Source organism: Stegodyphus dumicola, chromosome X1 (genome assembly GCF_044657685.1).
Source record: "Stegodyphus dumicola isolate Sdum_Otavi_A_Nest chromosome X1, ASM4465768v1".
Lineage (NCBI taxonomy): Eukaryota > Metazoa > Arthropoda > Arachnida > Araneae > Eresidae > Stegodyphus > Stegodyphus dumicola.
The window spans coordinates 5,211,257-5,236,593 of record NC_140780.1 but is presented as its reverse complement, the minus strand read 5'-3'; the positions used below and the strand labels follow the sequence as shown (position 1 = coordinate 5,236,593).

At 35.2% G+C, this 25,337-nt stretch overlaps 1 long non-coding RNA gene across 2 annotated transcripts in view; it reads left to right on the top strand.

The window, feature by feature from the left end:
• The first annotated feature begins 7,106 nt into the window (after positions 1-7,106).
• Positions 7,107-25,337, top strand: part of LOC146993066 (uncharacterized) — a 150,831-nt gene continuing 132,600 nt past the window's right edge. For both annotated transcript variants that reach the window (XR_015038298.1, XR_015038296.1), the window contains exon 1: positions 7,107-7,161. This is a non-coding gene — a long non-coding RNA (uncharacterized LOC146993066). The remainder of the gene's footprint in view (positions 7,162-25,337) is intronic.

Sequence of the window (25,337 nt, the reverse complement as noted above, 5' to 3'; positions counted from 1 at the left end):
TTGTGAACCATAGTATGAATTTATTGGATTCTGGCTGTTATATAAATATGATAGTGACTACGTGGCAGCATGAAATTGGTCTCTGCTGTTCATAAAAGCGTTCATTCATGGTAAGTGCATTTTATTTTATTCCTGTTCGTATTTTGTAGAATGTTATGTTCATTGTTTTTTAGTATGAATTTCTGTCGTTATTGTTGTTTCTTTAATTGTTTAAACTTTATTTTAGTTTATTTTGTTGATTAGTGCCTAGATTGTGGAATTCTTAGATTTTTTTAAAGTTGAAACAGAACGCTATGTACATGGTATTATTTGAAATTTATTGTTATGTTAATTTATTAAAGCGTTCTGTGCGTAGTTCGTAGATTCTTTCGCGGCCTAGGTTGTGCCATTCGTAGATGTTTTATTGAGTTAAAACATATCACTGTGTACATGGATTCTTGTCAAATATTTTTTGGTTAGAAACGACCAAAACAAAAAGTTTTTGCTATCTAAATTTTTTGTTTTGTTTCGGATTTTTAGCTTAATTTGTGAGTTCAAAACGTGTTTTTTGCATGTGCGAAAACCGCGTTTTTGGAGACCTTTTAGGCTTAAAGTTCGAAATGTAGATAAAAAATTTAGATAATATGACACAGTGGAGAAATTTGGCGACTTGAGGGAGCATGTAAGAGTAGTTCTAAAAATTAATAGTTATGGTTCTTACCCCAAAGAACATATGATTTTGAAAAATATACATTCTATAAATTTTATAGAATAGTGCATCATGTAAAAGGATGAAACAAAGATGGTTTTAGGAAATTTTTAGTAAAGTTGTTTGTTTTTGTTCTACATTTAACTGATATTTAATATTCTTTGCTAATATATAGCCATTCCTTGATGGCCCACTAGCGGTAAAGTCGCTGAACACGGGTAGTTAAGTTCGAGGAATGAATCCCGCGAATGATCTAGCTGCGTGGGTGTTTTCATGTTTTTCTCCAAGAGTAACGTGTATATGAGGTAGTTTCCCTTAGAAAGTCCTCCACGAGGGCATCCCTCCTCTTAGGCAGATAGCACTCGAGGCACTGCCGTAATCACATAAAACAACCAACCAAAGCATTCCTTCATTCAAATTAGTTTCTAATGCAAGAAAAGAAAGGAGATCTTGTTAATTGGCGTTATTTGTTATCTTGAATATTGTATTCGAGATTTTGGTATTTCAACGTTCTTAATGGACTTAACAACTTAAATTCAATTAAAACTTAAACAATTGTAACTTAAATTACAATTGTAACTCTATAATTATAAAGTTGAAAAATGAGTTATGTTTAAATTAGAATTATTTTAATAATATACGATTTCTTCAAAAACACTTGTAATTTTGTACAGTTTTCCTCAAATCATTCCAAATAATTTAACGCAGAAATATCGCAGAAATGACTTAATTAGACAAAAAAGCTAAGTGGTAAATTAAAATTTTAGCTCTCCGGAGCTTAGGAGAATTGTAAGATAGTATTTAAAAACACGTGATTTACTTAAATTTTGTCTACAAAAATATTTTGAATAACATTTTCCAGAATGAAATACGTATAAATTTAATGCCTTAAAAGAGCGGTGCAAGCATTCTATTCTAGCTCCCATTTTTAAAGGGGAGTTAGTTGTAAAAAGATTACAAGCGGATTGAGGTTTTCTACGACGAGGTCTACTCTATATTGAGGTTTTCAATATAGAGTAGGACGTTGTTCTACACTACATTGTTCTACCTAACTCTATATTGTTCTACCTTGTTCCACTCTATATTGGTTTACCTTGTTCTACTCTATATTATTCTACCTAACTAGATAACTTAACTCTGTATTGTTCTGTCTTGATTTATCGAACAGATGTGATGTTCTTAGCCCTAGAGTATTAACCCTTAAATTTACTCACTATATATTTAAAAAACATAATTCTTGTGTATAAGCATACATTTAAATTCTACTCAAAACCTATGTATTAAACACATCTTTGTAATAAAATTTAGCAAGATAAGCATACTTAATGAGTAAAAGAAATAATGAGGAAAATTGCACTATTCTGCTGACCTTTGCCACATATTGAATTACGGCAATTAGTAGTATATTTTCTTTTAAAATATTAACAAGGAAGAACAATATTTTTTAGGTCCTTTTCGAGCGCATTTCATTTTTGTGTGAGTAAAATGTATAGAGATTATTATTCTAGGGTTAACAGTGTTATTACTTCTCATATTCTTGCAAATGAGCCTTTGCCTAGTATCTACACGTTACACATGGGAAAACCATGAATACGCACATGCAGGCAGCGCGTTCGTCGGGATTCGAACCCACAACAAAATATTAAAATAGATTTCTATTTGTTAAAGTTGTCAAATCCCGGAGAATTTTTTTAATTGAACATTACAAATCAGTTGACAGAATATAGAAATAAAAGCATATTGTTCTATTTAAAATAGGTGCTCCGAAACAATAATGATGAGTTGGAAGCCAAAAATCGGTACTTTTCCTTTTCGCCGGCGCAAATTTCGTCAAGCAGACTTTATTGGCGACAACATACAGTATACACATAAAAAATATTTAAAAAATTTTAGTTCTAAGAAATCTTTTTTTGAAGGCATAAACATTTTAATATCGCTTAAAACTTTATAAAAAGCCAATAAATAAAGACAATCAATTTGTAAAAAGACATTAGTTTAAGAATTTACTATGCTTTCATGGTTCAACATCCTAATTCGCCGGTTCATATCACGTGACCCCAAGCGATCTCATCTCACGTAAACTACTCTAGAAAATTCTAATGCTCTCAGTAATTAAGTTAAATCTTAATTTCAAGTTAAATCTTAATTTGGAACACAAGTTTAAATGCAAGAAATATTTCAATGCGTACGAATAGCTTACTCAGAAATTATGTAAAACTGCCGTGCTTTACTTCACTAATGCATTCTTATTAGAATTGATGAATTTAACCCTTGACTTTCCTTTTCTATACTTTCGGCTTCGGGTAAGCGCTGTGATTGCATCCTAATTGACTTAATTACTGAAAATGGCTTTAGACATAAAACTGAACTATCTGATAAAAATTCTATGTAATTATATGCCAGTATTGAAAGTAACAATCAATCTGATAAGAAAAAGCTGCGACTTGTTTTGAAAATGAGGCGTAAAAGGTTACCAGCGAGAATATTCCGTTTGGCATCGGTTGTATCATTATTGGCGACTTTATCGCTTGCGCCGGCAAAACGGAAAAGTACCCAAAAATGTTTTTTATGTTAGTCTAATTCTAGTAATATGTTAGTCTAATAGTTTTTATGTTTTTTATGTTAGTAATTTTACGTTAGTCTAATTCAATAACCGACAAGTCAGAGCGAAGTAAACACCAACTGACATTCAGTCTACCATTTCGCTGAGCCAGCTGCATATTTACCTTCTCTTATTCTTTATAGATATTTTGAGGAATAACGACGGGGAGATCTATGCTACAGGGATGTAGACATGAAGATATCATATTAATTAAACTAATGTTAATATTACTACTCATTCTTGTTGGAATAAAGATTACTTTAAAAATAATATTGTGATAAAGGTCATTCAAATGGCCTTTTTGAATGACCTTTATGGTCATTCAAAGAATACTTTTCTTTTCTTATGTTCTTGCTGTAAACACGTCCTTTGGAAATTAAGGTATTCGCATAATTTTTCCCTCTCGATTTACTTACGAAAAATTTACTCCAAAAATGGGGGGAAGTGCGTGAGGAAATACGGTGTTCCATTTAACGGCTGACATCTCTCAGTTTCATATCTTCTAGCCCACCAGCGGCCGAGCGGTAAAATCGCTGAACACTGGTAGTTCGATCCGAGGTTCGAATACCGCGAACGGACTGGCTGCATTGGCGTTTTCGATGTTGTTCCCGTTTGTAACGTGTATACGAGCCAGTTTCCCTTAGAAAGTCCTCTTAGGCAGATAGCCCTCTAGGCTTTGCCATAATCACACATACATATCTTCTTCTAAACAAGGGTTTAATTTGCTACCAGACAACGTTTTGACTGAATGAACAGTGAAGTTAAACTCTGAAACTTTAAGCTTGGCTTAGAGCATTTTTTATTCCATTTCAATACCTCATAATTTTATTCAGACTCTTAGGAACAGATTGACCACGTTGTACTATATACAAATTTTTACTTTAGCTTTCTTCTCATTGCATGAATCATTACTCATATTGATCGCATAAATAGTATTAGTTTTATGTGTGAATCATAAATAGTATTAGTTTTATGTATGAGATATAATTTTGGGCCAAAGCGTATTTTGTTTGTCTATCACATTTCTATCATTATTGTGGTTTACTGCCCTCTAGAACATCGGTACATTTTTAGTTCAGACATTAAAGCCTGGGTTAGCAGAAAATGATATATTTCTCTGCAACAAAAATGGCCAACATACACACACACACACGCACATATATATATATATATATATTCTTATATATATATTCTTATATATAATTGTAAAGACAAAACAACCTAACTATCTATAAAACTTTGCCACAATTATATGCCTCTTATAATACAATATTAATAAAATGTAGAAAAATTTGGTTTGTTTGGTTACTGCAAAATATACAAGGGCTGTCTACATGAGGGAGGTCTTTCTAAGGAAAATTACTCGTATACAAGTTACACATGGGGAAAACTACAAAAACGAACATGCAGCCAGCCCGTTAGCCGACATTCGTACTCTAGAGCGAACTACCAGCGTTCAGCGATTTTGCAGAATGGCCGCTGGTAGCCTCCCAAAAGAAGTAAGTAGTAGAATGAAAAGGTACTACTTGAGGTAAATTTGATATGAAAGAATAATAAACATTGCCAGAAGTAACAAAAGAATCTGAAAGATTTCAGGTTTAAAATGTTTAGTTTACAGACGCATACATGTTTCGAGAGCATTTAGGCTAATGGCATACCTTAAAATTTCCGATACACAGTCTCGCGCGCTGAAGATAAAAATGTTTTATTTTTTATAGTGCTGCGATTGCCCGCTTTGAAATCGTTGAATTTGTTAATGAACATTTGTTAAAGTTTTACAAAATAAGAAAAAGACAATAAAACAAATTCCGAATTCAGCTTCCAAGTGCCCATTGTTCGGTTCGAGAATTACGTTATTCAAAATTGGATGACTCTGGGTACCGTCGTTTTTTCACAATGCGTGAAACATACATACGTTCAAGTAGATCCTTTTTTATTTAATTTCTTTAAATATAATAGAGAGCGATTATGTTGGGTGGAAAGAATTTGGATAGTAATTCAGACTTTTGCTGTGATGCAACGGAAAATCCTGTTTTGAGACTAAATAGCCCTTCTTAGCTAACGCCATTTGGGCTAATATTTCATACCTTTTTAAAGAAAAGTGTAAAATATAAGAGAAAACAGAATTTTAAAATCCTTCTTTTTGGAACAGAACAGTTATAAGCAAGGGAACCTTAAAATATCTTTTGAAGATTATTTCAGCCTCGAAGTATCTTCAACATTTTGTCTCTTCCACCACGATTCTCGAGATTTTTATTTAGTTAGCTATAGGGTATTTTCTCCCTCCTTTCTGCATGCCTTCGTGGTGTAACGCTAGCATGCGTGGCATTCGAGAGGGCAGTGGTTATTTTTCATGTCTTCTGCTTCTAAATAACCTAATGTCTATAGAGTGGCTCCCGAACGAAAAGGTGCAGGATGATGATTCTTCTTCACCAGAATTTGGCGATTGGGTCCGCTAATCAAATTTTATGGTTTAAGTGCGAAGAACACGATATTCAATAAATAAAAGTAACACACAAAATTTAAAAAAAAAAAACGCCCCTTTGGAAGTAATTTAAAATCTGGAAACTTTCGAATATTCTTAATTTCTTTAAATATAACAGAGGGAGATAATTTAAATAAACTCTCTCATACATGAAGTGTATTGCGAAGTAATTCGACTGGTTTTGATATTGAGAAATTAAGGCCGATAGCCTGTTTTACAACTGATAGTCTAAAACATGCTGAATTTTTTACTATTAATATTTATGTTATAAAAACAGGCATATCACTTGATGCTATATTTGGTGTGGACTCCTTAATCAAGGGGAAGTTCGAATAGGCAAAAATCGTGCGTACGTTTTATAAATTTTTGCATCTGCGCATTATTTTCTTGCGAATAAACTATGAAAGATTTGGGGAAAAAAAAAAAAAAAAAAAGGTTTAAATTTTATCAGTATTTCTAGCGCGAAATGGGACAAGTTTAACGTTTCAATCCTCCACTCGGAAACCTTTCTTTTACCAATGAAGCCTTCCGCCCCCTCACAAACGATACAACACATGTTTATCCTGCCCATGGCTATAAATTTCCAGGGTCGTGAAAGACATTCAGCCGGGAGAACCCCAGAAGGAGCTTGTGGGCAAATTCCTCGGTGAAAACGACTTTACCGCTCTCTCGCTTTTAATTGCTAGGCAACAACTGATAATTTATTTATAATTTAACACTTGAATGGATTTTTAATTAACACACTTAAAGATTGATTTGATTAACACACTCAGCGCAACACTATTCCAAATAAAGTATTTTTCCAGAGCGCCAGAATCTCTAGAGCTCTAGACATTTGTCATTCAAAAAAAATATGTAAGATAATTATCTTTCGATCTGTGCTAACAAATTCGACTGTACGAAAGCAAAGTGTTGCAGCGGCCGGAATTAAATATTTTTATCTTCCACGTGCCAGCGTGTTGCCATTCAGTAAAGCTTAAGATACTTTCAAATTTGTTCAGGAAGGTTATCGAGTAATAAATGAAGCGGTTTAAAAGCAATTAACAGAGTTCTTAAGAACAGTTTTGTGTACTTTTTAATGTGATTGAATTAAATACGTTTTAAAATCTTGACATGTCTAATTAGAAATATTCAATATTTGTATAAAATTACACTACACCGACTCATTAAAATCATCATATACTTTTTTTATGATTACTGTTTTAGGCTGCTGGTAGTTTTTAAAGAAATGATCTAGCGAATATAATAATCTGCATTGTGCGAATGTAATATAGTGCTAACACTCTATCAGAAAACTTAGATATGCTGTTTTAATGTATTCTCTTCCTAGAGAAATTTTAATGGCAATTTGCAGTATTTGAAACTGGCTAAAATGACCTGCACCAGGTAAGCCTTTAGTTTTTACATATAAATATAAACTCACGTATTTACCATCAGCTTCCAATAAACCAAATTCCAGATCCGGGCTTTCAGGTGCTAAGCTTCCGATGGAAGACTACGTTATTCAAAATTTGATGCCTTTAGATACTGTTGTTTTTTCTGAATGTCAGAAACACGTGGTGGAAACAATTTAAAAAATGTAAAACACATGTAGTGATTTTGTTCGTGATTTTACGCGAATTTTACGCCCTTTTTATTTCATTTACAGACACATACATGTTCTGAGAGCATTTGGGCAAATGTTCCTTTGTGTTGAGACATTTAAAAACAGCATATCTTTAAAATATTCGATAGACAGCCACCCAGCTGGAGATTTGTTTTTCGTACAGTGTTACCACTGCTCGCTTTGGAAGCATTGAGTTTGTTATTCCAAAATTCATTAAAGTTTTACAAAATATTAAATAGACTATAAAACAAATTCCAAATTCTAGCTACCACAGCAACCGTAATTGAATCATGATAGGTAGCCAACTATTGTTGCCAAGACATACTAGAAATTTGTTTGGTAACAAAAAATACTAAAAAAACTGTTTTAGCGATTTTACATTTTTTAGTGAATTTTTAGGCGTGTTTTTAATTTACGCAAACATAAGCATTTCAGTCCCTTTGGGCTAAAAACATTCAAAAACAGCATATGTTCACAATTTCGGATAGAGTGTCTCCGCCCGCTTTTGAATCCTTGAGTCTGTCAATCAAAAATTCGTTCGTAATCTTTACAAAATATGAAATACACAATAAATCAAATTGCACAGCCGAGCTGAACGACGATATACGATATTCAAAATTTGATGACTTTAGCAATCGTTGTATTTTCACAATGCGAGAAACACAAGCTGGTCACATTATCCTCATACAGTAGTACCTCGGTATACTTCATTATTCAATTTGGGGTGTATACGGCCAACTAGCGGCTGAGCGGTGAAGTCGCTGAACACTGGTAGTTCGGTCTCAGGTTTGAATCCCGTGAACCTGCTAACTGCATGGTCGTTTTCGGGGGTTTCACCTTGCGTAACGTGTATACGAGCCATTTCCCTTTGGAAAGTCCTCCACGAAGGCATCCTTCTCCTGAGGAAGGAGGATTACCAAAGGAATTTTTCCAAGAACAAATAAAGGCAAAATAATGTGCCAAGCGGTCTAATTATTTTGCTAATAATAGTGAATTAAAGTAAAATTCCAAAACAAAATTAATATTTCTTCTGGCAAATTACCCCTTTTGAATAATTTTGTTAGCGATTATAGACGCTTTTTACAAGAAATATAGTGGACTGTATTTTAAAAATTAGCGATTTTTTTTATTTAATTTTATTTACCTTCATTTAGAAAACACTCACTGCACTTTTTTAACTCTATTCTCTTAAACCGTTAGATTGCAGAATCTAAAAAGAAAAAGTCATCTGCGATTTCCATGCCAACTTAAATCGTTTTTATTTATTTTTTATGGCGCTGTCACAATACAGAGGTGCAACTAAAATATGTCACAAAACGGCATATTTTCCCCCAAAAATGTGTTTGTCTTGTTTTTATATTTATGTACGATTTTCGTATATCTCGCCCAGGAACAGTTTTAAATATTAATGCAAATTTTGTATCAAATCATAAAATAAATACGTAGCCGGTATATTTATATATCTTTTGAAATGTTCTATCTTGTTTTAAATAGCATTTTCATATAACAAATAAAATTGCTCGTTTTTAAACTTGGAGTTAGAATCACGTCCGGCTACAAAGCGGAATCGGGAAAGTCTCGTGTTCATATTCCGAAGAAAACGCATTTGATAGTCCAATTTCCTTCTCTGAAACAACTTAGTGATTCAAAAACTATAAATGTAATTTCCGTCATGTTTTTTATGTCTGAAATGACTGTATTTGATGGTTGTTTTCCTACGGAACTGCTAATTAATATATTTCCAAGTACAAACAGAAACAAATTATTCCAAGGCGTAAATACATATTTTCATAACTATAAAAACATTGCTAATTCTTACAGAAGTGCCTTTATCCTTAAAATTTCTGATGAAAGCCCGAATTTTGAATTTCGAATTTGTTTTATTATCTGTTTCAAATTTTGGGTAACTTTACCGAATTTTTGAATAGCAAACTCAGGGATTTCAAAGTGAGCAGTGGAGAACACTGTACGGAAAAAATGCATTTTTATCTCCAAACATATGCAGTTTTTAAATATTTTCTGATATTGCTGTTGAGTTGAATTACGTGTGGTTTAAATGTGAAGAACACGATATTTAATCAATAAAAATAACACGTAACGTTAAAAAGACGGCATACTTTAAAATATAAAAGATTTGAGTTTTTTTTTTTTTCGTATTTTTTGTGAATGCGAGTTTTGGTTTGGAAGAATTATTTGTATTATTGGTATCTTATATTCTTTCAAAATTCAATTAATTTTTAAGTTGCTTGAACAATTTTTATTATGTTTTTCTGCAAATAGTAAATGCGCTGTTCTTATGACAATTGTAGTTAACACATAGTATTTCATAAAGGCTTGTTTTCAGAAGTATAAAAACATTGCTAATCCTTACGAAAAACAAAAATTATGTCCGATTTAAGGTATGAAATTTAGATTTCTTATAAATTACAACAAAGCTATCGGAATGTAAAGTTAGTAATTATAAATAGTAGCGGTAATTATGAAGCTTAGAAATTTTGCAGACGATGTACTGTATATTATTACACGCTTAATAAAATAACACTTTTCTTTCGAGATGTGAATACTATGAACCAAATATTGTTAGTTATGAACAAAAAGTTTACTATGGACAAAACGTCTTCACTATGGAACAAAATATTTAGATGGCAGACACTTTTACTTCGATGAGCAATGCGCTTTTATAATTTATAATGTACATATTTTATTTCAGACATTTTTTTCGCACTTCCCAGATTGTAACACGATGAGAAGCTTTTCTATTTCTTCGATTTCAGCACGGGAATTATAATTAGTAAACAGAAACGAGACAAAAGAAATTCGGGAATCTTCTGTACAATTGGAGATTTAGTTCTGAAATCTGTATTTGCTTAAATGGCTGTCTCAATCTCTGAATAAATGTTGATTATGATCACGTTTCGCTGTGTTGCCCAGATAATTGCTCGTTTTATAGCATCAGCTCGCCTCCGAACACGCTGTTATATTCCTGCAGGTGGCTTTCCAATATTTTCTCTTCATATTCTGAAATTAGAATAACATAAGCACTCCCGACATTGTTGTTTATTTTCGACTCGTCCCTACAAGGCCATGGGGTAATTGTTCGTTTGTTTGTTTGTATGATTATGGCAAAGCCTCGAGGGCTGTCTGGCTAAGGGGAGGGAAGCCTTCGTGGAGGACTTCCTATGGAAAATCGACTCGTATACACATTACACATTGGGAACGCCACGAAAACGCTCATGCAGACAGCCCGTTCTCGGGATTCGAACCTCGGACCGAACTACCAGCGTTCGGCGACTTTACCGCTCTACCGCTGGCGAGTCATTGGGTACTCGATTAACGCATTAATGTTTGGTTCTGCGCATGCTCGGCGCCATTGCTGTCTCTGGTTCTGCGAGCTCTTAAATTTATCATTATTTTTTGGTAATTACGTAGTGTATCTGAAATTTTGCGTTATATTTTACATTAAAATGTGATCTGAAGTTGTTTGAGATGTAATGTGCATTTATAGCACTTATTTGGAGAGCTACAAGCATATTCAGCGGGTTTAGCATAAGCGGAATGGATTGTTTATGTTTTGATTCGAAGTTATTTGGCCTGAAAGCTGTGCGTGTTGGTTCACCTCGAAGCGATTCGGTATGTATTTGGTTTTGCTTCGTTATTTTGCACATTAAACTGATTTATATAAATTTCACAGGAATTCGTGAATAATTTTGTTTCGTAGCATATGATAGTGAGAAATTGCACATTACTCAATGTTTTGAAGTGATATTGATGAATGCGAGTGTAAACTGTATTGACAAATCTTTCTTGAATAACTTTCTGTCTATTTATGTGCGTTATTTGGAGGTAAACATGATAATTGCTTATATCTGATATGTATACTTGAGTACTGAAATTATGGTTAATCTTTGGATTATGGTAACTTGGCTATTTTTCGGCTAAAATTTGGCGACCAACCTTGCTACAGCAACCTGCTAGTTTTGTTTTGAAGGCTTTTTTTTTTTTTTTTTTTTTTTTTTTTACTCAACATTTTTTTCCAACAATCTGCTAGCCGAATTACGCTTATGCTAGAACTTTTATGGAACAAAACTGCTAAATCATGACGAAGATTAGGTGCGAAATTGGGGCAAAGTGCAGAATCGCCCACTGCTTGCCGCGTTTTTAAGAATTGCACATACACGTTATTATCCATGTTCACGTCGACCTATTTTCACTTGAAAAAACATCCCAGAATTGCACAAAAATGGCATTGCGCACACTCTTGACTTTATACAAGTACACTGCTAAAGTCCTAGCTAGTAACCTTTATCGCCTTACCAAAATGTCGCCAAACTACCTGTTACTATATTCCAAAGATTAGCTCCTTATTATATTGTTTTGAAATTAAGAAACAATTATACATCTAAAAAGTACTTCATTGTGAATAAGAATTTTATGAGTGGCTTCTGTGTATTAGGAATGTGTTGGAGTATTTTTACATCCTATGCACGGATTTATGTATTGAATATTACTTATATATACTGAACTGAAATTATGAGGTTGAATTAGAATACTGTGTAATTGGCATACACTTTCTACGAGCATTTTCAGTGTATTTAGAGCAGAGTCTTTTGAACTATAGGTTGCAACATGCAGTAGCAGTTTTAATATTGCTTTAACTTGTAAAAATAATTTTACAATTAACAAATATTTTTACACAATGTATCTGAAGATGGATGAAGGTAAGACCATACAGACAAAATCGAAAAACGAAAACGTTTTGACGCATTCTTTTTACAATATAAACTTTCATTTTACTTGCTTTGCACGTGACGCTGTCATTTCGTCTGTTACTTGTTTAAAATGTTCACATTGTTTTTCGTCTTAAAATTAGAACTAAAGTTAATGACCTAAAATTGCAATAGGATTTGCGTAATGCGTATGGGGTCCTAGGGTCGCGAAAAAATCTCAGTGCAGAAAAGGGGTCGAGACTGAAAAAAGTCTAAGAAGCCCTGTTTTAGAGTGTGCTGGATTATTTTCACCCGCAATTTTCACAGAAACGTCAACTCGCCAATGAAAGAAACAAAGCAAAACATATATGTTACTTTTAACTATATTTTCTCCATTGGGAGGTAAACATGCAACTTTTATAAGATATAATCCTCGCATGTTTGGGTAAAAAGGATACGTCATAAATATAAGCATATAGCTGCTGTTCGTATCTAGGGGATATATATCAGATGAATACGTAGGTTTGCAGTTTCTTTTATTTAATTTCATCCATCGTAATAGATTCATTGCAGTATTTACCTGCAGAAAAATTTTTGTTAAGTAATGGTTGAATTTTTAATTATTAAATTTCCTACTCCCAATTACGTTTTAGTCCAAAACGTAATTGGGAATAGGAAATTAAATAGGTTTTCGCTTTGCGATTTTGCGTTGGTTATGTATCAATGTCCGTTTCACTTTTCAAACTGTTGCCACCAAATGTTACAGTTCTGCATTATATTTAAATGAATTTCGATTTCGTTTTATAATCTATTGCAAGTTATGTAAAATTTTAACTAACTTTTTATTAAAAAACTCGACGCTTTCAAAGTGAGCAGTTTTAACACTGGACGGAAAAAAAAAAAAAAAAAAAAAAAAAAAAAAGTGTCTCTAGTATGAGAGACTATCTATCGGAAATTATCCAGATATGCTGTTTTTAAACATTTATTTTCAGCGCGCGAGACTATGTATCGGAAATTCTAACAATATGCTATTTTGCATTTTTTTAAATATTCATTGATATTGTTGTTGAATTGAATTTTATGTGGTTTAACTGTGAACAAGTGTGTTTGTTTATCAAGTAAAGGTAACACTCAAAACGTTTAAAAAACGCCCTTCTGGGCGTAATATAAAATCTGAAAGCTTTCAGATTTCATTTTTCTTTTTTCTAATCGAATGGAGGAACGATAATTATGGTGTTAATTTGTCACTACACAAAAATATGTGAAAAAGAAATAATTTTCGAATCTTGCCCACTTTCTTAGATACTTCTTCCTTCAGATACTTCTTTAAACTGAATGCATTTCCCAAAAAGTTTCGCTCAAGATGCTTTAAACTCCTACGATTGGAAACAATTGACGTATAGTACAGCGGCCCTGGTGGCCAGGAGATTTTCGTACAAACTCGTGTCGTAGTCATCGTGTGAACGTGATTAGTTCCAAATCATTTTCGTTTAAAAATGTGAACAAACACATGCAAGAAAGTAGGAATTTCCGGAAGACGTCGATTTCGATGCAGGATGCTATGTGATTCGGTTTGGTTTATGCGATTAAGCATAGAGGTCTATATCTGCCTAACTGGAAGGATGCCTTCGGGGAAGATTTTCTAAGGGAAATTGACTCATATAGACTACGCCATGAGACAGCGCGTTCGTGGCATTCGAACCTCGGATGAACTACCAGTGTTCAGCGACTTTACGGCTAAGCCGCTGGCGGGCCGCAGCATGCTAATTGAAAAGTGTAGATGCGTTAGCGAAATTATTAAGGTGTACTTTTCCCAGTGCCAATAAAGGCATAAATAGATGCAAATCCAAAGATCTGAAGGTATAGACGTTTGCATACAAACATTTGTATTTTTATTTATGCTTCGAACAAATTTTAATAGTTAACAGAAACAGGCTAGATTGTAATTTTTTTTTTTCAAGTTATGTCCCACTTCCAAAATTTTCATAACTCATTTATTTTTCAGCTTTCCAAATTTTAAATGGACAATAAATCAAATTGTAAATTCGGGCTTTCAATTGCTCATATTCGGGTATGGAGGACTATTTTTTTTCAACATTTGCTGGCTTTAGGTACTGTTGGTTTTTCATAATGAGAGAAAAACATGATGACAGCTGTTTTAAAAGTGACAAAACGCTTTTAGTGTTTTTTTTTTTTTTTTTTTTGTGTGATTTTACATGATCATTTTCGTAATTTGTTAGTTGTATTTAGGCATGTCTTTCATTTACACTCTCATACATAACATCGAGAGCATTTGCGGTAATGTCCGTTTGGGTTGAAAATGTTTAAAAACAGCATATCTTGATAATTTCCGATAGATAGTCTCTCACACTAAAGATATATTTCTTTTTTTTTTCCGTACAGTGTTACCACTGCTCACTTAGGAATCGTTGAGTTTTTTAATCAAAAATTCGTTAAAGCTTTAAAAAATATGACATAGACAAAAAAAAAAAAAAAAAAAAAAAAAAAAAAAAAAAAAAAAAAATCCTGATCCGTGCTTTTAGGTGCTCATAATCGGGTGGAGGACAATGTTATTCAAAATATGATTTCTTTAGCAACATACTGGAACCTGGACTCTCTCCAATAAGCGCCGAGTATGCTACAGTTACACAACAAAGGCATACAGGAACGAGGAAGAAAATAACTTACATGATCCCCTTTTAAAGAGTGACTGGTGGTTAGTGGACTCAATCGCCAAATTCTGTTGGTGAAGAATCATCATCCTCCACCTTTTAGTTCGGGCGCCATTGTAGAGACATTAGGTTATTTAGAAGCAGAAGACATGAAAAATAAGCGATGCCTTCGCCAGGACTCGAACTTGGACCTCTCGAATGCCACGCATGCTAGCGTTACACCACGAAGGCATGCAGGAAGGACGGAGAAAATATCCTATAGCTAACTAGATAAGAATCTCGAGAATCGTGGTGGAAGAGACAAAATGATGAAGATACTTCGCTCTGAAATAATCTTCAAAAGATATTTTAAGGTTCATTTGCTTATAACTGCTCTGTTCCATGCCGATTTCTCTGAAAATATAAAAGAAAGGATTTTAAAATTTTCTTTTCTCTTATATTTTACACTTTTCTTTAAAAAATATGAAATATTAGCCCAAATGGCGTTAGCTAAGAAGGGCTATTAGTCTCAAAACAGAATTTTCCGTTGCCAGAACACAGTGCCAGAAACATACATACATTCATGCAGATTCTTCATTATTTAATTCTTTTAATATAATGCAGGGCTCTAATATTTGGTGGCAACAATTTGAAAAGAGATTCGGACTTTTATAGTGAAGCAACACTTCTGGGCTAACTGCCTTTGAGCTAAAAAGGGGAAGAAAAATTCTTGATGTATCATTAGTGACGGCAAATGGTGTCAGAAAATGTATTTTCTCTTCTTTAATATTAAAATTATTTTATTCTTGAGTTTTACGATGTTGCTCAAAATGCATTATAGAATCTTTACCCTTGTTTTCTGTAGGAAGGTACAGGGTGTTCCAAAATTCGCTCTCATGAAACTCTCAAAAACTGTGAAATTACAAAATGGATATAAATGGCAAATCATTTCATTGAATGATCCCTATAACTGTTTTATTTGGTATCAGATGCCCAAGATTTACCGAAGAATTTTTATGATTGAGCATTATTTCGCAACGCATATATTTGATTGCGAGTCCATTTTGTCCGAACTCAGAGGAGACTGGCGGCTACTTCGTTTCTTATGGTGAACGCTTACTTTAGTTTCTCGAAATCAAGTTACCAATCGGAAACTTACTGTCTTGTTAAGTTCACGAACATTTGGGGAGGTAATCTTTAAAAGCTTCAACAGTTTTTCTGTAGGAATGCGTTGCGAAGTAAAGCTCAATCATAAAAATTTGTCTTGCAGCAAATCAATGGATTTTTAAAGGTTCTAAGGTATTTCTTCCACCTTCTTAGCATGCCTTCGTGGTACGTTCACACTTCGTCAGCCCGTTCGGCGAGTATTCGAGGGGTCCGAAGTTCGATTCCCAGCGAAGGCATTCCATTGCACATAGTTCACGACTTCTGCTTCGAAACAACCGGATATCTCTACAAAAAAATGGCATAATGTACAACTGAAGTTTCAAGTCATTTGTTACTATTAAGAATACAGAAGTTTCATTCATTGAAACGTTTTGCCTTTAATAGCCATTTCGGAGTTTAGAAAATTTTTGAAAATTACTAGCAGTTTCGCAGCCAGCCTTCGTCTGGCTTTTTTAATTGTATCGGAAAAATGGCTGAAGGGAACACCAAACGTTAAATTTAAAAACTGCGTAGAATTTTACTCTACAGAACAACTTCATAAAAAAAAGTTATTACGTATAACAAAATTACAATGAAATAAGCAATATCCCTTAATACAAATATTAATTATCCTAATAAAAAAATTAACCAACTTTCCGTTGAAGAAAAAAAATCATGAAATACATTTCAATATCTTAACAGTGAAATAAGCAAAAAATAACATGAAAGCAACTCAAAAAACATAAAATTCCGCGCAGAATTTTACTCTACAGAACAACTTTATCAAAAAAATCAATAAAAATGTATTATATATATATATATATGCCAATCTCTTAAAAACAGTGACATAAGAAATACGATGAAAAATTGTTGCCAAACCCATATTTCTAAAAGAATGAAACTAGTCAAAATGATGCGATTTCATCAAAAATCTATCAACAACAACAAGACGGGAAAATTGTTGCCAAAATAACATTTTTAAAGATGTGAGATGTGAGAAGTGTATTCGAAAGCTTCATTTAAATTTAAAAAAAAAATACAAACTATTATCATTTTTCCAAAATTCTTTTTGTAAAAGCAGTCGCAAGGATGAAAGTTTAACGTGTCCAAAAATCAAAGAAAAATAAACTAGACATTTTTTAAAAATAAGCTTTTTTAGAAAAAATCCCGTTGAAGAGGTATTAAGCTCCCTTTGTTAAATAAATTCGTATTGAATCGATTTACTGAAACACGAAATTTACTTTAAGCTCGTAAAATAGCTAAGTGCCAATGTTTCATGACGATGGGAAAATGGAGTGTGTAAAATGAAATCTCGCTTTCCTATAGCCCATTATATCTCAAAATAATGCGATTTCGTCACAAAACATAAAATTAAAAAAAATTCTAATTCGAATTTAAAAAAAAATCGCGTTGAGGTGCACTGGCTCTTGTCTAGCTGCACTAATGTACCAAATGTCATAGCCGTGGGTCTATTAGCTTACGCGCAGCGCGAACGAAAGACACACACACACACACACACAGACAGACTCTTTCTTTTATTATATGTAAAGATAAATGCGCGACCTTTGGATCATCTTGTATATGTCCCGGTTCTCGCAGACAAACAGGGAGGCATTCAACAGATTTATGGTCAAGCAGCGACACCAGACCAACAAAATTACTCATATAATTGATAAGCTAATGGACATGGGTCCAGACTTATGCCATGTGTAAATATAACTGGTCAGTATGTCAGCAAATTTCAATGTAAATCAGTATCATTCAAGCATAAGTAATTTAGGTATGTCTGCGTTGTGTGTGTATAGTGTGGCAAGCGTGTCCTAATGTATGTTATTATTATTATTATTATTTTATTTTTATTTTTATCTTTATTGTGCTAGGTGTATACACTAGCTCTGTCTTATTATTCCAAAGCAAATTAAGGTAATGTCATGTAGGTATTTAGAAAGTATATGTATGTAACAGTGCTGGATTGCATGTCAGCAAATATGTATTAACAGAAGCATGTAAATAACTACTAATGTATATCTGCCCTTGTTTAGCCATGTACAATGCTATTCTTGAAGATTCAAAATCACTGGACCCGGGCACTTTGGACGGGTGTCTACCCGGTGGCATTTGGTTCGCGGAACTGCCAACCGGATGGTCCAGGCGTTGGGTTTGGGCGCCTTGTGCAAGCCTCCCATGTGACCTCTCTGACTTTACTCTGTATAAGGTGACAGGTGACGGAGGACGGGGACGCCTGGTGTTTAACAGGGGTAAGCAGGCATATGTCCCACGCCTTCCACTAACCAGATGCAACAACTCCCTGGAGCCGCACAAGGCCGCACCTGGAGCTTATTGATATTCCATTCAGATTAAACATGGCCATACAAGGACGACATTGTGCTACATTGAAATTTGATGTACATTTGTGGGTGGGGCAGTCTTGTTTGTACATTAAACAGAGCATAAATACACATGAAATGTGCACATAAATAAATAAATAAATAAAAAGAATACATGAATACTAAAAACACCTATAACTTTCAAACACCTAAGACGCTTCAGACACGTAGACACCTAAACACTTAAAGACACTTGAGAAGGTACACAAAAACAATTAAACACTTAATACAATACACAATACAATATGCAATTGAGGTAATACAATGTACAGTGACAATATGCAATAATAAACGCATATAATGCAATACTCACATGCTCAGAAGATACGTAACGCAGTGCACATGTACACAGTACACATTACGCAGGACACATGAGTGATAATCTGAGATATTAGCATGTTAACGCGCGCAATGCTGTTACGATAGTAGTGTACAATCAATGTGTCTGTAGAGGTAATACAATATGCAATAGAGGTAATACAATATACAATAATACAAAGTGCAATAATAAACACATATTATGCTGTACTCATATGCACAATTGATACCAGACGCAGTACACACATACATGGGATGCAGTACGTAGGACACAGGATGAAATGCAATATGCAGCGGAGGTAATATAATATACAGTAATACAGTAATAATCACATATAGTGCAGAATTCATATGCATATAATTTACATAACGCAATACACAAATACACAGAACACTTTACGCAGGACACATATGTAATAATTGGAGATATTAGCATATTACGCGCACAGTGTAGTAGCAATAATAGTGTACAATCAGTGAAGCCATAGAGGTAATACGATGTGCAATAGAAGTAATGCAATATACAAGATATAAGGTGCAATAATAAGCAAATGTAATGCAATACTCATAAGCACAAAAGATACAAAAGGTACAAAACGCAGGAAATGATATGCATGACGCATAAGTAATAAATTAATGCATTAGCATTTACGCGCGCAGTACAGCAGCAATAGTAGTGTACGAGCAATGCCGCCATAGAGGCAAGTACTTGTACAGGGTATACATATGATGCGATACGTATTAGACATACATAAAATACAATATGCTGTGATAAGCATATGTAAAGCAAGACTCATGCACAATTGATACAAATCGCAATACACAGATGCGCAAAACGCGTGTGCTTAATATACGAAACACTATACACCGACACATAAAATACTGTACCCATTGCACATAAGTAACAGAGATATAAACATGTTACATACATTGCGCATTAAAACACATTACGCAAATTTCATTATACTCATAATTAAACATTACATCAATATAATTAAAACACCAAAGTAAACATAATTACACATAATTAAACATTACAATGTACACATTACGTATTAAAATCAAATATAAGCATTTTCCGCGCACAGTGTTGTTGCAATAGCATAATTATAAATCAAATGCAAATTTCCAAAGTTTGGTTTTTTTCGTACACAGGCGCACATTTCAATCTGGCGATAAATTGCAGTCTTGCAATTTACAATAATAATTACATATACACATATACTGTAGTGCAGTACTCATATGCGCAAAATATACAAAAGGTACAAGAAGCAAAATGCAGATATGCAGGAGACGATATGCGTGACACATAAGTTATAATTCGGAGACATGAGTATATTACGAGCGCAATACAGAAGCAATAGTAATGTATATTCAGTGCTGCCATTGAGTCAAATACTTATTCAGTGACAGATGCATATAGTGCGATACACATTGGACATACACATAAAATAAATATGCTGTGATAAACACATATAACGCAATGCTGAAAACAAAATACACAGATGAACAAAACGCATGCGCTTAAGATGCAAAACACTATACCCCAACACTTAAATTACTATACATAGTGCACATATGTAATAAACAGGGATATAAACATGCATGGCATATATCATGCTTAAAAAAAAATATTTAACATATGATGCGCTAGGTCCGTTATGCACGTTTGTTGCACGTTATGCACGTTTGTTACAGTTAGCGTAGCTCAGTTAGCACAGGCACTCAGTATACTGCGGTTGAGGACTTCTGTGAAGAACGGCGATGGACGTTTTAACACTTTGACTGCCATGGCTATCATATGTGATATCCTGTGATATCCAGTGATATTTCCGTTGAGACACTGGCTATCCGATATGATAGCCATGGTGTTTCAACACTTCAGGCCATGGCTATCAAATATGTTATCAGTTACATGAAAATCGTATTGGAGCTTGATTGTTGGGCGCCCTACGATGTGTTAGGTATACGTGGTTTGCGCAAATTGGTAAATGTGACGATTTTATGAGCTAAGTTTTATGAAAAATTAAATATTTGGAACATGCAACAAAAAAGGGAATATATATAAATAGAGAGAGAGTATGTGATAAATATATATAAAATATGATAAATACATATATTTGCAATTTGTGAAAGTAAAAAGAATATAAATACATCATGTTATTGCCTTTATTTCAGGATAAAGTTACATTCAGTGTTTAGCATTGAAGCAATTACGACACATTTGAGGCTGGTCAGGACAATTGTCACAGTATGTGGAAATTAGCTTTGCTTTTTTTCTGGCTTGTTCACGACCCTCTGTCTTAGAAATATTGATATAGCATATATGGCATTTACGTCGTACCTTTTTACCATTTTCATGGATCCTATCAATCAGGTGGTGCGTTTTTTTACTTGTTTGCTCATTACGATCAGGATCTATAGCCATACCAAGCAACTGGAAAACTAATCTCTCTCTAAATTTACGAATTTTCATTTTGGATTTTGTTACATGTCGATATACAACCCATGCGTTAACTACTGCAACGCCTAACAACAATTCTAATCCTAGTTTTCTGTACCACTTAACACCTTTTCTTAATGTTGTGGCATAAGCCCCCATCTGATCTGACAAATCTATGCCAACTTTGCCTTTATTGTATGCCAATATGGCTTCAGGTTTTTCTAAAGCCCTTCGATATTGTCTATTTGTTTTTGTGCTGGTAGATGGTTGTTCAGATAATAAGTTGGTTGAGGGTATGACTGCAAATTGATTTGCGCTGGTTGATGGCATGCTTTGTAGAAGGCTTTGGCTTGTTGAAGTAGTTGCAGCATGTTGATTTGTATTTTTCCCTTGCTCCATTTGCAATGCTCGTTTTTTCCTAGGTGCAACTGGAACAAATATAGGTGCATGTTTTGTGCTCAATATCCGAACATCACTGGTGTCCTTTCATTTTAACACAACAATGCCATTCTCGTCTTCTCTGGAAATCATTTCTCCTTTCTTTAAGTTTGCTTGGAGGACTTCTTTTGGGATATCTCTTTTATTTGCTCTTAGTGTTCCAACAACATGCGATTTTTTATCTAGCAAACACTTTGCCAAATCATAACTAGTATAAAAATTGTCTATATAGAGAGTTCTGCCTTGATTGAGAAGTAATTCCGCTAGTTCCAAACACACACTTTTTGCTAATCCGGTTTCACGCTCTCCAGATGCAGACTTTCCAGTATAGACTTTAAGACCCCATGTATATCCATCAACTGAACACAGCTTGAACAGTTTGACTCCATAACGATGGGATTTATTTGGAATATATTGCCTGAAAATTAGGCGCCCTCTCCATGGAACAAGAGTTTCATCTATAACGAAATCTTCTCCCGGGTAAAATAGGGCTTTGAACTTTTGTTGTAGCATGTCAACTAGGTGCTGTATTTTTCGCAGCCTGTTACTGGTATCGCTCGTTTCATTGTTATCAAAATGAAGCATAGTTAGTAATATCTGAAAACGATTTCGTGACATTATCGCACGTGGAATTCTCATGTTGTAGACTCCATTTTGTGACCAATAGTCTTCCAAACGACCTAGTGGTACCAAACCCATCCACATCATCAATCCTAAGAATTTTTTCATTTCTTCATGATTTGTTTCATTCCACCGATTTATCCTGGAATGCTTCAAATTTGGTTGTGATGAAATAATTTGCCCTGCATATCTGTTTGTTTCAACAACAATGTGGTTAATGATCTCTTCATCAACAAGTAGTAAAAATATATCCAATGGTGTGCTTTGTTGTGAAATGTCTGATTGCAAACCATGCTTTCCGATAAACTCAAACACTTTTTGTCTGCCCACATATTCTGTCCATCCATCGGTGGTGATTATATTATTCTCCTGGTCATAACTGTCGGGTAGGTCTGTCAAATCCTCAAATTCTTCATCAGATACCACAGCTTGAATAACGTCTTCAATAACATTATCAATATCATCGTCCATATCAGTTTCGTCAGATGAGCTTTCAGGGGAATATGCAGGATCCGCGTCAGAATCAAATAAATCAGTCTTCATCATCCCATGAATCATAGCATCTCATAGCCGCAGCTTCAATTGCTTCCAAAGTTAACTTTCTCTTGCTCATTGTAATAAAAATTAAAATAATTCTAACCTAAACAAAATAATAGAAATAAAATCATATAAATAAAATAAAAAAAAACCTGAAACTATAATCTTTTAAGCTCATTCTTTCATATATTTGAATTTAAGATATTCTACTCCAGAAACATAAATCTAAATAAAAAGGTTTATTGATAAATGACGAATTTAGCTGGCTATCAAATAAGATAGCCATGGCCACGCATGGAAGAATTTACACTAACTTTCGTGGTGTGCTTTGGCTATCATTTTTGGTAGCCAGGATGAAAATCTCCCCATGTGTTACAAAATGAGTCAGATTGAAAAATATTGTTTTTATATATAGTTTTATGTTGAAAAAAATACAAATTACACAAAAAACAAATTTGGCCCCGTGGTGAACATTTGCAATTTTGGCTTGGCAGTCAAAGTGTTAAGTCGGGTGACAGACGTCTTGACCCTGTGTGGCTAGGTAGTTAACCATTTGGCAAATTTTATTCACCACTGCACGGTTTTTAACCGTGAAACGGAGAAAGGCATCGAGATCGGTGGTAGGCTCTGGAAGGTGCATGGCCGAGGTAAGAGGACATGCAAACAGGTAGTGGTTAGGGTTGCCTTCTTGTCCGCATATGCAGATGTCTGTGGTGGATATGCCATGTCTGTGGTAGTACGTGGGAAAGGGCCCATGCCCTGTTATAAACCTGGTAAGCGGCGGTATGGAGCAGAGTCGGCTAGTTGAGACTTTTGGTAGAAAAATGTGAGCGCGACGCCCCGTGTCGCAGCTGTCCCAGTCGCGTTGCCAGGCTCTAAATGGTTGCTCGTGTGAGCTGTGACTTGAGGTAGGAGGATGGAGCTGGTAGGTTCACTTCTATGGCCTCATGGTTGGTGGCTGCCTCGTTGGCTAGGGCATCTGCAGCTTCATTGCCAGCAAGGCCCACATGGGCCTTCACCCATATGAGTCTTGCTGGGTTGGAGCGATGCTGCTGCAGTAGACTTTGAATGTCTTTGATGATTGGTGATGTATGTCTGTGATTTTTTATGGCATGTAGTGTTGACTGGCTGTCAGTGCAGATTATGAGTAAGCGTGCAGCGTGTGCTATGGCCTTCAGGATTGCGAGTGCCTCAGCTTGGAAGATGCTATTATGTGGTTGGAGATGGCCCTTCCAGCTTGTGATGACTTCATTATGGTGGGTAAGAAGGAAGGCGCTGCCGACTCCTGCGTCCTGCTTAGAGCCGTCCGTATAGTAGACAGGATGAGCGCTTGTGATATTTGAAGAGGGAGGTTTTGGGATGCTGATGATGACTCCTTTTCCTTTGTCACCTGGATGTTGTCTGCTGTGATGCCTTAGCTGTTCGTAGGAGGTGGGGCTGAAGGTGTGTCCATTAAAGGTGGCATCTTGTCTGAGTTGTAGTATCCTGGTGGTCGCTGCTTCCTGCGTGGCTCTGTGATAAAGGGGAGGGATGCCGGCTAGTGTTAGTGCTGCGGATGTCGCAGTGGTTCGAAAACCTTTGCATATCATAAGCGCGAAAGGACGCTGGATAGTGAGTAGCTGTTTTTGCTTTCTGCCCTGCATTGGATTTGCCCAGATTGTTGCCGCATACAAGCAGATGCGTTCTATGACGGTTGTGTACAGGATTTTGTTGATATGAGGATTCTGACCCCAGTTGATTCCTTGGAAAAGTTTGGCTTTTCTGACTATTGCGTTTGTTTTGCTGCGTATGTACTGAAGATGGGGGATCCACGTCAGGCCTCGATCCCAGATAATCCCGAGGTATTTGAGCTCAGAAATGATCTTGATATTGGTTTGCTGTAGCTTGATACAGAGTTTCCGTATTGGGTTGGTGCCTGGCTTTGGAATAATTAATGCTGCGGATTTATCGATGGAGAGCGTGAGTTTGACTTTGGTGCATAAGGTGTTGAAAATTTCACATGCGGCTTTACCTCTTTCTTCTAACTCATTTCGCGTACGTCCTTGGATGATGATAGCCGCGTCATCCGCGTAGGCAGTGATCTTTGCATAGGGCGGCCATGCATAGGTGAGGACTGTGTTGAACGTAAGATTCCAGAGGAGAGGGCCGGCACATGAGCCTTGTGGGCAGCCTCTCTCCTGGACCTTGACGGTAATGCCTTGGTTGTGTGGCACCATCAGCTTGCGATTGCTTAGATAGTCGCTGAAGGTATTGAAGAGATTTTGTGGGCAGCAAGCTGTTCTGAGGGCCTGTCTAATGGCAGGCCACCAAAGTGTATCAAAGGCGCTGCGCAGATCGAGAGAGATGAAGGCACTGTGAAGTTGTTGTTTCCTGTTGCTGTGGATGATGCGGCGAATTTCTTCAAGTGCGTGGATGGTGGATCTTCCTGGTCTGAAGCCGTATTGCTTACTACTGAGGATATTATTACATTCAAGGTGGTGACTGAGGCGCTGGACTAACAATTTTTCATAAATTTTGCCCATGGCTGGGAGCAGGCATATCGGTCTTAAGGAACGGGGGTCTTGTGGGTCTTTATTCTTTTTGGCAAAAAAGACAACATGACCTGTTTTAAAGGCAGTTGGAAAGATTTGAAGTTTAAATAGGCCATTGAATAGATGCAAGAAGAAGGCAGGTTGTGCGGCGAAAGCAGTTTTGAGAATATTGTAGTCC